The sequence below is a fragment of the Pseudopipra pipra genome, chromosome 2 (genome assembly GCF_036250125.1).
Source record: "Pseudopipra pipra isolate bDixPip1 chromosome 2, bDixPip1.hap1, whole genome shotgun sequence".
Taxonomy (NCBI): Eukaryota; Metazoa; Chordata; class Aves; order Passeriformes; family Pipridae; genus Pseudopipra; species Pseudopipra pipra.
In genome coordinates, this window is record NC_087550.1 from 111479120 (window position 1) to 111496631 (window position 17512).

Here is a 17512-nt window from a genome sequence, read left to right on the forward strand (position 1 = left end):
TAAGGGAGATACCCGGCAATAAAGGAGCAAATTGAGGGCATTTATAGGTCAGAGGAGATGGATCTTCTCCCCAGCGCACATCCAGAAAATTAAGAATCATTCCAGGCTATCGACAAATAAAAGTTTCTCCGCAGCCTTTCATTTCCACGAGAAATGACTCAGCTGGTCAAGTACACACCAGCCCCCAAATCCTCATCTTACACCGACTGAACCAAGGAGGGAGACCCCATGGGCCTGGGGGAATATATGAACTACCCACAGGTGGTCACCAAAGCCCTGTATAAGGAACACACAGGAGCAGGAGAGCATGGCAAGAACAACCACATACCCCATGTATTCACTACGCTGATCGCTGATAAGGCCTTTACGCAAGGACTTAAAACTGAAGAGACATTGCTACAGAAGGGATCTAAATAAAAACCTCCCCTTTAGCATCTGCACATGACTAACTTGGAGAAAGGGGTTAAAAATAGTAAGTGGGTTGGCAAGCTCCCCATCCCTTGATTTGATTAAGTGCGGAGCCCTGGTGGCTTCTGCATTGGAGTTGCTGCTGCTGCTGCTGCTGCTGCTGCTGCTGCTGCTGCTGCTGCTGCGAGTGCTTTCAGTAATTCAATGATGCCTGCTCACTCCAGGGAAAGAAATCATTAGCGGGCTCACTGGAGAAGTATTAGCAGTCCAAGAGGATCGGCACCGTGTGCAGCCGGAGAGGCAGGTGAAACGTAACCACATTTTCGCATCCAGCAGCAGAGAGGGAAAGGCTTTTCCTCCCCTCTACCTTGCCTAATGCCACCTCCGCTCACATTAAATTCTAGTTTGCTGCATGAGCGAAGTGTCAGGACAAGCTGCGTTTTATTAACAGGATTATCGCGGCGCATGATTTATTCCAGTGCAAGATTTTAATTGCTCTTCGGAGGTTGAGTCGTTTCTTTTGACTGAGCTTCAGCCTGCATCCTGCTGCTAAATGCTGGGTTAATAAGTAGGGGGAGCCTTTAATGCACAGGATATCCCTCAGCTCTTCCTCTCTCACAAAAATAGAAGCCTTTAAGCAGGAGGCATGATACTCCTTTTACACACACACACACAAACCAGTAACGGGCGATTGACCACTGGGAGTTTAATGCTTAACGTCTCCCAAAGCATCCATGCTTCCCCAGCAAACTCATATCCTTTGTCAGACTACAAAATATGCAAATGATCACTTTGGCATTTAATGGGGAAGAAACCCAGATTGGGCCTTTAACACAATACTTCACACACGTTCAGAGGGGTTTAAGAACTGAAACGGTAGGAAAGCCTTGTTCCCCAACACTTTTTTCTCTCTTTAGAGAGGCCTTTTGTGCAAAACTCCACGTCTGGAACAAATGTATATTAATGAAACGGCATGTTGACCCTCCTCTCTCCACAACGGTTAGCTTTCCCTAATGAAGTCCGCACAAATTGCTGTGAGGAAACAAAAACCCGTGGAGGTTAGATAGCGCACTATCATTCAAAAGGAGCTATTTCACTGGAAAGACGTTTTCTGGACAGATTTACTGGTTTCCAGATGCGCCGCTCGTAATGTTTTCAATAGAGGCAGCAGCAGCATGGAGAGAGTGATTTAGGGTTTTACGTAAGGTTAGTAGCCACCCCATGTGCTGCCTTATCTGTGAGGGACGGACACCAGCTCGGAGAAGGGCCTTGGTGGCACATGGCCCTGCTCCCTGTGCCCCCGCCTGTGCCCGGCCTGGTTTCCTCGGTGGAAGTGTATCATTAAGATAAGGCGCAGTGCCTGAATTAGAGCCCATCAATCCCCTGACACGTGCAGATAGCGAAAGGCTGAAGTTGCACAGGGGGCCGAGAGCTTCCCCAGCCACAGCGGGTAATCTGGAGGCTCCGTGTCCCACCACCCAAGCAAGGGCAAAGCCCATCAGGTCGCAGGGAGGTGGTGGGATGCCCCGGGGGCCACTGGGCACGTCAGAGCCCGTGCCCTCGACGGCTGCCAGTCCCTTCCCCAAAGCCACCCCTTGTCACTGCCCGCCCTGGGTGCGCATGTGTGCAGTTATAATCATCGCCGCCCTGATGAACTTCTTGTGAACTGTTTAAAAGTGGAGGTCTCCTGAACGAGAAGCGGCGCCACTGCCAGCCATAATTTCATTGTAACAAGCAGCAGACTCTTAACTCTTCGCACACCCCATCCCTCTCGCCCCTCTTTTTCCCCGCAGGCAGCAGCTCGTCGGGGATGCTGGCTCGCAGAGGACTTGCAGGGGACTTCAGCGGCTCGGCCAAACGCCGGCAGCTCCTCGAGCCCTCCGCGCTGCAGCGACGGCGACGGGGGCGTGGGGGGCACCGCACCTATTTATACTCAGCTTCCGCGGGGGAGGGCGCAGCCGGTCCCGTTATGCAACCTCGACGGCAGGCTGAGCGCCCCAGCGCACGGAGGAAACCGAGGACACGTCTCTCTTTTCCTCCCTCCCTCCTCCTCGTCCTCGTCCTCCCCGCCCGTCACCCACCGGGCCACCGTCGGCGCGTCTCGGGGCGCCGCAGCCCCCCCGGCTGCCCCCGCCGCGCTGCGCGGCGGGGCGCGGATCGGGGCTCGGCAGCCGGAGCGCGCACGGCATTTCCTCCGGGAGGTGTCTGGCCGATAAAGCCATTTGCGGCTAAATATAGACGGTGATGCACGGAGGAGGGCGGGAGGGAGGGAGGCGCGGGGAGGGGGGGGAGGGGGGCGGGAGTGAGACGCGCAACGCACACGCGGTTCCGCAGCGATGCCGCCGTGCGAAACCAGTTGTGAAAAGCGCCTGCAAGCACTAACCTGCCTCCCGGCGTGCTGCCGAGCGAGGCCCCGGCGTGCCGAGCCGTGCCGTGCCGTGCTGAGCCGAGCCGAGCCCTGCCGGGAACACCCACCGGCCCGCGCAGCCCGCGCCCCGCCGGCCCCGCGCCGCAGAGGCAGGCACAGACACACACCGCGCTGATTAAAAAGGGAAACGTTTGGGTCTCCCTCGCAACGTCAACAGACTTTTGGCAGCCATTGACGCCAGCAGCAGCAAAGTTTTGTTAACACGCTCCTGGCGTGGAAACGAGAAAAACCCGATGCCCGCGGGGAGGGGGGAGAAGGAGGAGGTGGAAGCCTCCACTTCTCCGCGCCTCCGGGGGAAAGAGGAGGGGATGGCATCACCACTCGGGCCAAAACAGCCTTCTCTTGCCCCCTCCCTTCCCAGCCCCCCCCATGACCCCGGGGTGCCCAGCGCCGAGTTTGGGAGGTGAAAGTCTCAGCGGGGAGGGAGGTAGGGGGGGCGGGGGCTGGGGGGTTGGGGGCTGGGGGGGTTGGAGGAAGCCCGGTGGGGCCGGCGGCTGCAGCGAGCCAGGAAGCGGGGCGGGAGGAGAATTGCAGCGGCGCACGAGTTCCCTTTTGGCGCCTTTACTCTTTTCCACCTCCGAGCTCCTCCTGGCAGCCCGCCAGTTTCCACTGCACAAGCCACGGAGCCGGCAGCAGCAGCGGCAGCGCAGCGGCAGCCGGCGGGGAGGGCTGCGAGGGGTATAAAAAAAGACTTCTGCGAGCGCCGATGGCACCGACGGAGCGGCAGGCAAACAACCTGGCCTTTCGGATATCAAAAACGATGTAATAAATTACGCGGCTCTGATCCCTCCCCCACATCACCACCACTTCCCCCCCACTCCGCCCCGCCGCCGCCCGGTTCCAGGCCAGTGGAAGGATCATTCCTAGATTTGTGAAAATCCCTGAGAGAGAAGTGAAAAGCAATCGGGGACTCGTAGCGATCCACTTCGATTAGCCCTCAGCCCCGTTCATCTGGAGCTTGATTTAAAGGGCAGCACTCGCACGGTATTTATAAGCTTAAATACAGAGCTGATGCTTATGAATGTGTTTAGGTACCTCGTTTATCTTATGCCTCCGACTTACATATTTACGAGTTACAAAAACAACGACCTGTGCCACTGCTAGAAAGGAGACTTCAGAGACACCGTATTGCTGCACCGTTTACAATGCGCCGTATAAAGCTCTGGAAGCAGCCAGCGATCTAATATTAGACAAGTGTTTAAAGAACAGGCTTGGTTGCGCTTTTTATACATATATATATAAAAAAATAAGAAATACTGTGGGTTATTTTTTGCAACCTCCACACGGCATCACCGCTAGTGACACGTTTTGTAAACCAGAGGAGGAAGCTGCAGACTAAGTAGCCGCCGCACGGATCCGCGGATTAGAGAAGAAGTTTGACCTTTACCCGGGACGTGTGGCATTTCATTTAACCATAAAGCTAAGCACAATGCGCCAGCGAGATCGCTAAACCGATTTAAAATACATATTGAGTCATGCACGACAGTAGTGCATCTCGGTTTAGGCAGCGTGCAGGCAGCGCAAGGGGGTCGGCGTCTATTTTTAAGCCTCCTGCCGCAGCCACCCCCGTCGTCCCCATGTCCCCCCCTCACCGCGGCTCCCACACCGTCACGTGTCGAACAGCGACCGGGACTTTCTGCCGTGTAAACACGGCGCGGCGGAGCCGACCGAGGGCACCCGGGGCCGCCAAGCCAGAGCCAACACCCGCACCAGCACCAGCGGGGCATCCTCCCCGCCCCGGGCACCGCCACGCCGGGCTGCGCTTGGCTCCGGCCCCACGGAGACACCCCCGCCCGCAGGGGGCTCCGGCGGGGGCGGCCCCTCCGGCACAGGCGGCCCGAGGGAGCGGCGGCCCCCGCGCTCCCCCCGCGCCGCCTGTCACGCCTTGGACCCTGCACAGACAGTCGCAGAGCCGTAGCGGCAGCGGCGCGTTCCCCCTCTCCCATATGCTGCGAGGCGAATCATTGCATCGCTCTCAGCGCCGGCGGCAGCCAAAAAGAGAGAGGGGGGGAAAGTTTTCAATTAATGATAAGCCTAGGAACTGGGGAAGGGGGCGGGGGAGGAGGCCAATGAGGGAAAGTTAAAATGGCTGGCGATCCTTCAAATAACCCTGGCTGCCTTCCCCGGAGCCTGCACAGCAGTGCCCGCCGTGGAGCCCCAGGGGAAGATCCAGACCCCCACACACACCTCGTCGGGGCGCCCTGGGGGCCAAGGCTGCCTCGGGGGAGCAAAGCTGCCTCGGCACACGGCGATGCCCACACCTGAAGGTTACGGGACATTTTTGCATGGCGGGGGCACCCGCTCCCATCCCCCCCTTCCCTCCCTTCGGTTAAAAACACATCGAGGGGGCGCGACGGAGAGATTGCAAAGGCTCCCACGCACACAGCGGGGAGAGGTGAGGCAGCTGGTACCCAACTTGAGGCATCACTGCATGAAGGATTTCCCAGAGATTCGCGGGAAACACCGACCCCGTCCGCCGCACTGGCAGCCCTGCACCGCCGCTACGGCGTCCGCCCCCGAGCCGCCCCCCCCGGCGCGGACGATATCTCCGTCCCCCGCCAGCGCACACCGCGGCGGCGGGCGGGATGCTCCCCCCGGGGGGCCGGGGGATTCCTGCCGCCGCTCTGGCCGTGCCGGGAACAAGGCTGCCGGAGGAGGCGGTGGCGGAGGAGGGAGGGAGGGAGCCGCAAACCGGCTCAGTCGCAGGAACCTCCCGGGCTCCCGCGCAGACGGGGCCCCCCGGCGAGAGCCCGGGCTCCCTCCTTCGCCCACCCGCCGCGGCATCTCCCTACCCAGGCCGTCCGCGCCATTTTAGACACACACACTCACTCACTCACTCGCACACACACACGCACGGGAGCGAGGTTTCCGCTGCTGCTGCTGCCAGAGACAACAGGCAGCAGCCGAGCCCGGGCTGCGCAGGAGGAGCAGCGGCAGCAGTAGGAGAGGGACACACACACATGCAAGCACACACACCCACGCACCGCGGGCCAGGCAGAAATGTGCATTTCAGGTAATTTAAGGCCGCATTCACGGAGCGGGGAAGGAAAATCGCAGGCCTGCGCGACCCCCCCCCCCCAAGCCCATTAACCCGCCGCGCACTCGGCTTCCCGGGAGCCCTTCATTGTTGCCTTTATTCCGTATAGCTTTTGCTTTCCAGGAGGGGGATAGAAAGAATAAGAGAGAGGGGAGGGGAAAAAAAAAAAAGAAAAAAGAAAAATACCACCAAGCCAGCCCCTTCCCCCCGCTCGTCCCCCATTGTTCGGCCGCGGGAGGCTGGGCGAGCGCAGCGCCACGGGCTCGCCATTAGCCGGGCTCCGCCGAGCCCCCCCCGCCCCCAATAGCTCGGGAAACTTATAAGGCGAGAGGAAGGGGGGAAGCCCCCCCCAGCGAATACAAAAGTCCCAGCGCTCCTGCGAGAGAGTTGGGCGAAGGCCTGCGCTGACTTCCGCAACGTTATCCTTGCAGAAATACCGGAGCACGGCCCCCCGTTTCCTTCCCCCAGCCCCCGCCGCACCCCCGGGGAGGGGGGGTTGGAGTGATTAATGGGACGTACGCCCTTGGTTTCCCTCCGGCCACCCCGGCACACCGCTCCCCGGCGCGGAGCCGCCGCCGCACGCTGGGCGGGGGCGGCCCCCCCACGCATCCGTCGGGGACGTTGGGAGATATTGATCACGGACGACTTCATTTTGCATAACTGCGGCTGACAGGGCCTGCGGTTCCCTCATTTACGGAGCAACAGCTTCGCGGAGCTGAGGGATGGGGAAGCTGCTCCCTCCGCTTCCCCCCAGGGCCCTCCCTCCCTTCCCGCAGCGGCAGCCCCGCAGCCCCGCCGGGGGACGGCGGCTCCCGCACCTCATGCAGCAAATGGCCGGCGCACAACAGGGAAATATTAAACTTAGGTGCCTCCGTCTGTCGTTCTACCTAGCGAGGCCGGCCTGGGAGCCTCTCCCTCCCCGCAGGGCTTTGTCTGCACAGCCACGGCGGGGCCGGGGCCAGGGCACGGGGACCTTCGCCGGCCACATGTAAGAAAAAGTGCTTGGGAAGTTGGGGCTTTTTCCTCTTTTTTTTTTTTTTTTTTCTTTTATTCCCTCCTCCTCCCAACAACAAACAAACAGCTCGGTTTCTGCTGAACAATGCATAAAAATTAGCCTCGCCCCAAAGTTTATGTCGGGTTTATGGCGCTAACGTTTCTCTTTAACGGGAAACGCTTTCCCGAGCACTTCTGGAAAGCGCTGGCGAGCCCTCGCTTACGAAAGCTGCATTACGAGCACCTCGACTAAACGTCGCTGCAACTCCGTGTCCCGACCTCACATCAACCTTCTCCAGACCTTTAGAGGCAAACGTCCAGGGTGGGCACAGCCAGCGCCAACCACCGCCCGCCTCGGCGTGCGGAAAACACCGGGGAAAGAGAAAAGGAATCCCAACAACAACGCTCGGTTTTTCCGTGAAAAATTGTAAAATAAAAATAATTTTTAAAAAAAGGTAAGAAAATGAAGGGGGGAAAAAAAGGACATAAAGTTGCCGGTGGCGGCGGTGCCCCGGCGGAGAAGAGGGCAACACGGAGGCCGCCGCCGGCCCTGCCTTCCCATCCCGGCGCTCCGCACCGAAACAAAGCAGCGAATCAACTGCGATGCAGATGGGCGGCTATGAATTTTTTGCTGCTGCTTAGAGCTTTAATTACTCGTTCTTGATCCGTGGGACTACGACACGACACCGCCAAGGTTAAAATGCCCTGAACAGCTCTGAGCAGATGTGAACGAGTTGGCAGACGCGCAAATGAGGTCTGCCTCTAAGCATGATAACAAGTGACTAATACATTGCATATCGCTGAAAGAAAATTATTTTTCTCTAATTTGCATTAGCTTTTTTTTTTTTTTAACGCCGGCGACATTCCCTCCTCAGAGGCAGCAGCATAATCCTGAAAATATTGCTCCGTGACTTTAAAAGATTTGGAAGGAGGCAGCGATTGCCAGTGTTTTGGCTATGCAAGTGTTTTGGCTATGCAGGCTTGTTTATCTTTCCGCCTTTGCTCCAAGGCGAAACTAGTTTCACAAGCAGTATTCTTGCAGAAAAATGGCACATGTCATATAAAACACCGGTTTATAGGAATTGATGCTAAAATTGTTGAATGACTACTGGTGTACTTTTGCCACTAATAGCACAGTGTAATCCATAAAGGACCAAGGGGACAGTCAAGGCCAAAAAGAGGAAAAAAAATAGATTGACTGGAGAGAAATAGATAAAGACAACCCATCGACCAAAATTACTAACACAGGGGGGTGGGGGAGGAAATAAACATCTCCCCTTACCACCTGCTTTCCACCCCAGGGCCGCGTCGTCAAAAAGACAGTAGTATGTGGAGGTCACTTACTATATAAAACACAGCGATTCTCGTAGGTAGCAAAATTATGTCAGGTACAAATATAGGCCGGAACCCAGTTCTCCAAGTTCCCTTGACTTTCCAGAGGCTCTTCTGAAAGGGCCGGGAGATCACTCTGGATACCGGAGCAAACTTCAAGAACAGACCGCATTTTATATCCTATGCTCAGATGGCAAACCGAGGGGCTTAGATGCAGAGGCTTTGAGCAGAAAATAGCCACTCGAGCAATTTATGCACGAGGAGTTTTACACTGAAGACCTACTCCAGGGGTCCCTGCGCGTCCAGGTTATCGGGGGTCGCATGCTGCCATCTCAAGCGATAACAACTTCTCCTCTGCCAACACGTGTTTGGGAAGGAGACGGGCTGCCAGCCCCCGCACCGCCCTACGCCCGAGGCCAGCAGCGGCTCGGAGCGGGGCTGCCCCCTCCTCCCACGGGGCTGCCGGGACGCCTCTCCCGCTGCTCCCGCGAAGTCACCAGGGCCGGCGCAAACCTGCCGCCGGGGGGGATTTCCCAGCGCCGGGGCCGGGCACGGAGCCGGCCGCTCCTCCCGCTGCCTCTCTGCGCTTGTAAATCAAGCGGAGGAGGAAAGGGGGGTCGGGGGAGGTGGGGGGGGGACGCTTCTCCCCGCCCAGTGGCGTTTGCTTAAGCGACTCCCCGGCGGGCGGCCGGGGGACGATGCTGGGCGCCCCTCCGCCGCCCGAGATGCTCCGCAGAGCCCCGCGGCCGTCCCGCCGGGCCCCGCAGCGCCGGGGGTGCCTCCGGGAGCGGCGGAGCGGCCCCGGGGCCGCTCCGGCCGCAGCGAGAGCTTTTGTGTGCGAGTGCCGGCGAGGCGCGGGCTTTTCGCGCTCCAACAGCTGTCACATTATTTGCACTGGCTGTAAACAGCCTTCGCCTTCCCCCCCCACACCCCGCCTTGCCACAGAGTTAAACCCAGACTAACAATCCCCAGTTAGAGATCAAACCAACAACAGCAGCATTGTGTCTGCCTTCATTGCTTTACCATCAACTACTGCAGCTGGTTTACTCGAAACAAGGAACACCCTCTACCCACCTCCCCCGCCCAGGGGCCAGAAACGTGCTTGTTCCCGGCGGTTGGCCAGGCGGAGCCGCGCTGCTCCGGGGGGATTCTGCGGGCCGGGGCTGGGGGGTGCTGCTCTGCCAACGCGATGCCGGCGGGGTCCCGAGCGCCGCGGGGCTACTCCCCACAGCGGAGAGGGGTTTCCAGTCAGCACTCACGCCCGACGAAACGCCTTCAGTCAGAAGTTGAGCTCCGCTCTCGGTCTGGCTTTTGGGAAGGGCGAGGGGGAACCCCGCTGTAGCGGGGAAAGCCGCGCCTGCAGCTGCGCGGCGCCCCGCGGCACACGGCGAGCTCGCCCCCGCGGCGCGTCCCCGAGCAGCCCTTCCCCGGGAAAGTCGGGTTATTCACAGTCCCTGCCCGGCCGCCTCGCCCCGGGCCGCCGGTCCGACCTGCTGGGGCAGCGAACCTACAGCCGAGGGGCCCCTCCGCCGCCCCTGCCCTGGGCGGTGACCCCGCAACCCGCGGCGGCCCCGGCCCCTCCGCGCAGCCGGTCGGCTGAGAGGCACTTCCACCTTCCTCCCTTTCCATCGTAAGGCAAGGAAAAAAAGATGCCAATAACCTGAAGCACGACTCCAGCTTCGCTCACCATACAACCACCTGGCAGCAAAGGAGTGCACTGCACACTCTCAGTGGGCCTTCTGTTGGGCACAGCTGGAATTTGAGTGTAAATCCTCGTACCTCCTTCCCTGCCCTTACTTGTTTTTACATCAGCAGCAAAGCTAGAGAAGAGGTGGAATTTACTTTACGGAAGCAAGGGAAAAATAAATCTGTTCGAGGAAACCTTTCTGTGCCCAGTCTGACTCCTGGCATTACCCAAATTATGAGTCTCTTAAGGGAAATCCAAGACACAGCAACTTCCTCTGAAATTTGTGTCCCACACAAACTCTTGAAGAGGCTATAGGAGATGGAGTAACACTTTCTAGGTACCTATATGCAGTTCGAGAGCCGGCACCAGAAAGGAAAAATAGCTGATTTTATTGGAAGCACGTCTCCATCTGGGCCTGACTCCTGCCAAAGGGCAGCACTCCCTAGGCAGGTGAGGTGCTTCACACCAACGTGATAAGTCTCCAATCGACTTCTGAATCTGATTCACTGACCAAAGATGCCAGTATGTACTCGCAGGTCAGTATCATCGACTCTTCATTGCCTATACGTAGCTAGAAATCTGCTGGCCTGGTAAAAACCACTGCTAACAGAACAATGTCAGCAAAGGCTGCAACAGAGTCTTGTGAGAGACGGGCGATTCGTGCCTACTGAGGCTCTTTCAGCACAAAGGCTTTTAGAGGAAGAAGAGAGAGAAGGGGGAAAAAAAGGAGGGAGGGCTCTCGTGTTTCAGGGCTGCTGTCCCCTGGGAACCAAGAACCAAGTGTAGCTTCAATCAAATGCTGACTTCTCCTCCGGGAGCTCAGTAGGAAACCTGATCTCACTAGCTCATGCCTGCCTCCATGCATATAGGCTGGGTTTTCTTTCATACCAGCAATTTGTATAAAGAGGGGAGCCAATACAGTTTATTGCAAACGAGATCTTGCAGTAATGGATCTAGAGAGATATTTCTGTAGCTAAAATAAGACAACCTTCAGCCACCTGCTCAGGGCAGGCCGCACCACAGCCGCCTCCAGCTCCACACGCATGGCTCCGCTGTGGGCGCCCCTGGCACTGCACAGCACAGCCTCCCACGCATCTCCTCGAGCCCTGCATCCTCCCCAGCTGGCAGCAGCCGCCCTGGGTTGGGTTTTTTGTGCAATGCCAGGTTACACTTCCATTAAAACGTTTACCCTGGGAGATCACTTCCTGCTTGCAAGTATTGTTCCGGCTTCCCCTGCTGCTCCCAACTTTAGCCAGAGCTATTTCTCTCCTCACCCAGTGCGGTGTGGAGACCCCACAGTCTCCATCCCTGCTTGTTGGCCCTGGGCTGCCCTGGCACGGCAAAGCACAGCATGGCACAGCAGAGGAGGTCTGCGGGGAAAGGCAGGCCAGTCCTCCAGGCGGAGCTCCGCATAACTTCACACCGGGCTGCTTAATTCTGCACGGGGCTTTGCTAATCCACTTTGTGCTTGACTACTGAAACACACTGCATGGGGAGCACGACCAGGCCAGAGCAAGGTGAGCCTGGGGGACCAAAGACTGTGGGAAGGACTTTCCCCAACACCCAGGTCAGCCTCCTACTGCTGTGGGCAAGCCGAAGAGGCTTAAAGCACAACACAGCACACCGGGGCGTGGGAGCAAAGGGGATTGCCTGGGGATCAGAGATCCCTGTAGGATCTCTCCATAGCTGGGAGCTTTCACACAGAGAAAGTTTGGCTCAGGGAGTGAATTTACACTTAGAGGAGCTCAGCCCACCCCTTCCCATGCCATTAACAATTTCTCTGCTAATTTCAAGGAGAGTTGAGAATATGCCCCTACAGCTTTGATTTCACTTCTCTGCCCCTACCTGTCATCATAGGCAAATGCCATACTCAAGCCCTAAGTAAACAAGCCCCACGAAGCTCTCTCACCCCCCTCCAGGAGACTCCCAGCTACAATGCCACCCCACTCCCAGGGAACGCAGGGGAAACACAGCAGTGGGTGAGGGACAGGCAGCCCCACAGCACCTGGTCCACACAAGCACAAGGACACTCGTTAGGCTGTCCCAAGCATGGAGTCTGCTCTCTGTGCAAGTACAGGTGTATTTCTCTCTTCTATCAACTGTGCCAAGTACTGGCTACTCCAAAACTCCCATGAAGTTGGAATTCTGACTTTTATAACAGAGGATATGGGCCCAAATGTTTTGTAATATGCAAATACTGAAAGACATACAAAACGTCCAGTTGAGGTATTCCCAAGCCTTAAATGAGCACTTGAGGTAAGAGCAAGAGCTACTCCAGCTGAAAACTAAAAGCAAAATACACTCTGAGAAAGAACAGGCTGACTGGCAGACTGCAACCCACTGCGGGCCGTCTAGAGGTGTGTGGGGAATGACCCTGCCACAGCACTGTGCCAGTGAAGCTCCTGGATGTGGGAGATTGCTCCGAGGGCAGCAGGAGCCATGGAAAGGAGAGCATGTTTGCTGGGAGCATTCTCATCTCTCCTGGCTGGGGAGCAGGCAGAGGAAGCACAATGCCAGGCTTTCCCAGTGTGGGCTTGGCCGCGCAGCGTGGCCCCGAACCTCCCCCTTTCCCCTGTGCTCTACTGAACACACTCGGCTCTTTATACGAGCTGTTCCCAGTGTGGCTGGTGGATTCTGCACTTTCCACTTTAATTGTCTTATCCAAATAAAGCTTTGTTTTCCTTAGCACGACAATCCCAACATTCAGGCCGAGATTTTCATTGGACAGAGGAGATATTTTATTCTCCGATTGTTTAGGGAGTCAGGGCTTACAAGGAACAGCCCTGGCTTGTGTGCCTCCGCTCACAATGGGGTCTTTGCAGCCCCAGTCTCCGTCATGTAGATTCATTTTCCGGAGAGATCGGGATGAGAATCATGTTTCTCTCAATTTCATAGCTTTCCAAGTCTACCTTAGACTTTAACAAGTCTTTTAGTTTGCACCTAGACAATAAATTTAGTTTAATTTAGCTTCCGGTCTTTAATTTTAGCAGGTCTTCTTTTTGCATGCAAATCAATATGGCAATTACCATCTAAAAGCTTGCCCAGCCCTAGGTCAATGTAAATTGATCATTGTCCGCCTTCTACAAAATAACACCGGAGTCTGTGGTGCATAATGAGATTATACTGAAAACTGTCTTTCAGATCACAAATTATATTTCATGCTGTCAGGATCTTCTCCAAGCGGACTTCCTTGCACGTCTAATCACACAGCACCAAATCTGTCAGCTCATGAGGTAGGTTTGGGGTGCAAAGAGCAAAGGGAGAGTCCCAAATAATTCAGACAATAGTTTCAGAAAACAGGCAGGCAGGTACAGAGGCGTGCTCTCACTCGCTAACTTTTCCAGCGGTGGAAGAGATGAGAGGAAAAAAAATCCCCACTCAGCCAAGAACTGTTGTCCAGCAAACATGAAAAAATTAATTCCCTGCTGGAAATCAGCAGAACTTTCCTAAAGCCACATTAGCAAGGAGTTCTTGGCCTCCTTTCCATCCCCACCTCGTCTGCTCAGCCATTCAAAGGAGCTTTGGCAGCCTGCTCCAGAGAAACCCCCACGAAAGACACACTCCCCTGGCAGAGACGTCCCTGCCCGCCGCAGCCTGGGGACCTGAGCGGGTCGGGTTGGAGGGAAAGGTCGCTCCGGAGCAGCGGTTGCTCTAAGCCGGTTCCCTGAAAGGCCAGAGGATTAACGGGATCTGCTCACGGCCAGGGGAACTCCCCCTGCCTGCAGCCCGGGCCTCTGCGCTGCCTCCGGCACACACACGCGATGCAGCCAGCGAGCGCTGCTCAGCAGAGCTAAAAGGGGTGAGCCCAGCTCTCCACATCACCACTCAGGTTATTGCGACACCAAGAAAGAGGGGAGCAGGCCCGGTCTGACCATCAATTATTTCTAAAGCAACACCAGCCTAAGGAGGAAGTATTAAACTCGGCTTCATGCTGCTCTTTCTAAGCCCGCACTAAAACGTGATCTATTGTGGTGTGTGAATCACACATCACCTGTGCAACCCAACTATGCTGCAGGGTCCCAGCAAGAGTCCAGACCTCTGTCAAGACATGCAGAAATCAGAGATCACCTGTCCTCCATACCAATCATCGATATACTCCAAGCCATATTTACTCCGAGGGCAACGTGGCTGCTACAGCTATGACCTGAACTGGAGCAGGCCTTTTGCCCATCTTTGCAGGGGCCACTCATAGGTCAAAGTTGAGAGACCTTGTAAACGACAGCCACAGATTGCCAGGACTACTTTGGTATGTGCAGCACTCATTATTTTGGGCTGTGGTGGCCTGCATCCATTTTCTCCACAAACGGAGACACAAAAGCATGTCAACAACTTCATGCGGTCTCGCAGCTGCACAGATCCAGAAAGTTTGCTTGCACAGACTGTACAGGAGCCCCTGAAGCTTAATTGCTGTTAGGGGACCTTGGCTGCTTCATCAGTTTTTAAAAAAGTGAATTATCATGGAGTGGAGGAAGAGGAGGGAAAAGGGATGACAATTTTGAACTGCCTGAGAAGCTGCAGCTCTTGGCATATCCTGGTAAAGGCAGATACAGCGTGTGACACGGAGCCTAGATTGTCCACCAGCACAGGAATAAAGCCAAGGCACCAGTATTGTTTCAAGACCCAGTCCATATTTGGGCATTCAGCTCACACATCCTAAGTATTGCTCTAAATATTAGAGACATTCGCCAATGTGTGGTTCATAATGCGCTCAAATGGGAGAAGTCATTTCTGTTCACTCTCAGATTACTGCCTTGGTCTTGATGGTGGGGGTTTTTTTGGGAGGGTGGGGGAGAAGGGAGAGAAACCCTGCTGAGTCTGTTTGCACTGGTCTCTATTAGATATGCAACAAATCTGCCATTTCCGGCATTGCTTCTATCTAATTAGAGATGTATTTAGATGTGACGTGTAAATAAGCGCTGAGCTGCCTGCTGCCCTGGCTGCGCGGACTGCTCGGGAGCATTTCCAATAAGGCTGTAGCGCCCGGAACCAGGGCTCAGACAAAGAGGGATGGGAATGGTCTGCGCTGCAGGCGAATCCAACAAAACCAGCTTTTATCTATCGCTCTAAAGCCTTAACTGCTTTTAATCTGTACCGCCCAGGCTTGCACGCCAGGATCTCATCTCATCCACCGAGGACGTCTCAAGCACAAAAGGAAGCACACACATGCACGCAGGAGCTGCAAATAACCCCCAACCCACCCGAGCCTCAACGCAGACCCTGCTCTCCACCTGCCCTTACACTCCACGAGGTATGTGTGCTCCCGTGGGCTTCCAAACACCCCGAGGCAGGTACGCCCGGCTCCTGCCTGCACAGATAACGAGCCGAGGGCTGCCCCACGCTGTGAGCACACACGCGGCCCCGTGGGGCAGAGGACGCCGAGCTGCCGGGGGACAAGTTGACGGGACCTGAAGGTGGCCACAGAAACTCACTCCCCGCGTGGGGCCGGGAACATCCATCGTGGGGTTTCCACTGCAGCCCGCAGGAAGGGGAGGGGGGGCAGGGCAGGCCCGCGGAAGGCGGAGAGCACCAGGGACGCCCCGATGGCGGGCCCCGATTCCCCCAAGCCCGAGGGGCTGCGGCAGTTGCCCCGGCCCTGCGGCGGCCAGACCCCAGCTCCAAGCGCTCCTCGGAGTTTCCAGAGAGAGGAAACTCCTGGGAACAAAATCATCTAGCGCTTGCCTCATGAACTCTTTTCCTGTTGTGGGAAACATCTCTTATAAAGCCATTAGATGGACCGGGCAGCGCTGCCTCGTCCCGACCCCCGGCTCCGACAGCATCCCTGCGATCGCTGCTGCTATCGCAGCTTTCCAGTCCAGAGCAGCCAGCCCCGATCTCCTCTCGGCCTTAAGGGTTAACAACCATCTCCACCAAAAAAAAAAAAAAAAGAAAAAAAAAAAAAAGAAAGAAAGGAAGAAAAGAGGGGGGAAAAAAAAAAAAGAAAGAAAAAATATCGCTGTGACCTTTTCCTCTCCGTCTCCCCCACTCTCCCTTTCAGGCTCTGGTTCTTGAGCTCGCAGGGAGCCTGAGCGGCTGTCTAGACCGATCTATCACAGACGGACAAACAATACCAGGAGAAGCCCCTGCCCGGTCCCTCAGCCTCCGCCACTCACCTTAGAAATGGCGAAGAACAGAAAAGTGACCGCGATACAATCCTCCCCGGTATATTTATAGCCTTCCACACAGCCCACCTTCATGCCTGACAAATGAGATTTTGTCTGCTCTCTGAGCGTACGCTCCAATAAACACACACACTTTTTTTTTTTTTTTTTGGTGCCTGTTTGTTTTTGGTAACATTCGGGGCTCGTCCCGCCGACCTCAGGGTGGGCAACGGCCCACCACGCCCGTAAGAGGCGGCAGGTTTGACAGTCGGGGAGGGAGGGGCTCGGGGGGGAGCAGTGGGGGTCCCGGTCACTCGTCCGTACGTAACCTCCCAACCTGGAAACTTCAATGTCCGTATTCATCACGCCCCTTCGCACCCAGCCCCCCTCACCCGAAGTGCTCCCTGGTCCCTGCCAGCCCTCCAGGTTGCGTATTAAAGAGGTATACGGGGCGAGGAGCCGGAGGTCCAACGCTGCAAAAGGCTAGGGAATAACTAATGAGCTGTGCAGCCCATTGATCCGGTGCATACTTCCTAATTAACTCTGAGTCACCTATTTGTGACAGCAATTCAAAGAACCGCACCAGGGATAAACTGTAACCCCGGCGCGCGAAGGCAACCCGGCGGGGGGGGGGCGGAGAGAGGGAAGAGGCGGTGGAGGGTGGGGGGCTGGGGGAGGAATTTGCTCCTAATCCTCCTAAAAGCAATTAGAGTGAGCGCTGCGCTGGCTACCTCTCGGGAAGAAGAAAAAAAAAAAAAAAAAAAGGAAAAAAAAACCCACCCAGCGGCTCCGACAGCAGAACCGAAAGGAAATGAATCGGTGTGTCGCAAGGGCGACAGCACCGGGCTCCAGACAGACAGGCATGCACCAGCGTCTCGGGGACGAAAGTCGGCGAGAGAGGCGGCTAGAGGAAGGGGAACGCCGGGTTCGGTTGGGCAGCGGCCCGCACGGAGCTGCGGGAGGAGCGGCGACCCGGGAGCGGCAGAGTCACCGGCAGGGGATGCGGACGCTGCCCGGGGGACCGAGACCAGCACCGCCCGCCCGCTCTCGCCCCCAGCTTTGTTCCCAAGCGGCTCTGGCGGGGCATTGCTCTTCCTGGCCGCCCCCCGCGGTAGGGCCACGGGGAGGGGGCGGGAAAAAAAAAGTTAATAGAAACCTTTGGAAAATCCAGGCTTGGCTACATGGTGCGGGTTGGACTCCCCCCGCCCTCCACCCCCCCCCCCCTTTTAATACAAACACGAATACAAAAGCTGCGGGCTCCAAAGAGCAGATGAAAGCAATGAACAGAGTTTCTGGAAAAGATTCATTAGTGGGAATTAATGCCGCGAGGAGCTCCGAGGCGATACCATTAAAGCCAGTCCCCATATTTGTCAGTTTTGCACCGCTCACTATGGTGGGGGCTTTTTTTTTTTTCTTGTCGGGGTAGATGGGGGAGGTTCTTTTCGCCTCCCCCTCGCCCCCTCTACGATCAACAAACCCGGGATCCGACAGACATCGCGGAAACGAGAGGGGGAGGAAGGAGGAGGGAA

At 56.5% G+C, this 17512-nt stretch overlaps 1 protein-coding gene and 1 long non-coding RNA gene across 9 annotated transcripts in view; one reads left to right on the top strand and one right to left on the bottom strand.

The window, feature by feature from the left end:
* The window catches only part of BCOR (BCL6 corepressor), an 83327-nt gene that overhangs the window by 40588 nt on the left and 25227 nt on the right, over positions 1-17512 (bottom strand). The gene's annotated exons all lie outside the window — the stretch shown is intronic.
* Positions 5546-7691, top strand: LOC135410298 (uncharacterized). Its single transcript, XR_010428607.1, has 2 exons — positions 5546-5849; positions 6305-7691. It is a non-coding gene; the product is annotated as an uncharacterized LOC135410298 (long non-coding RNA).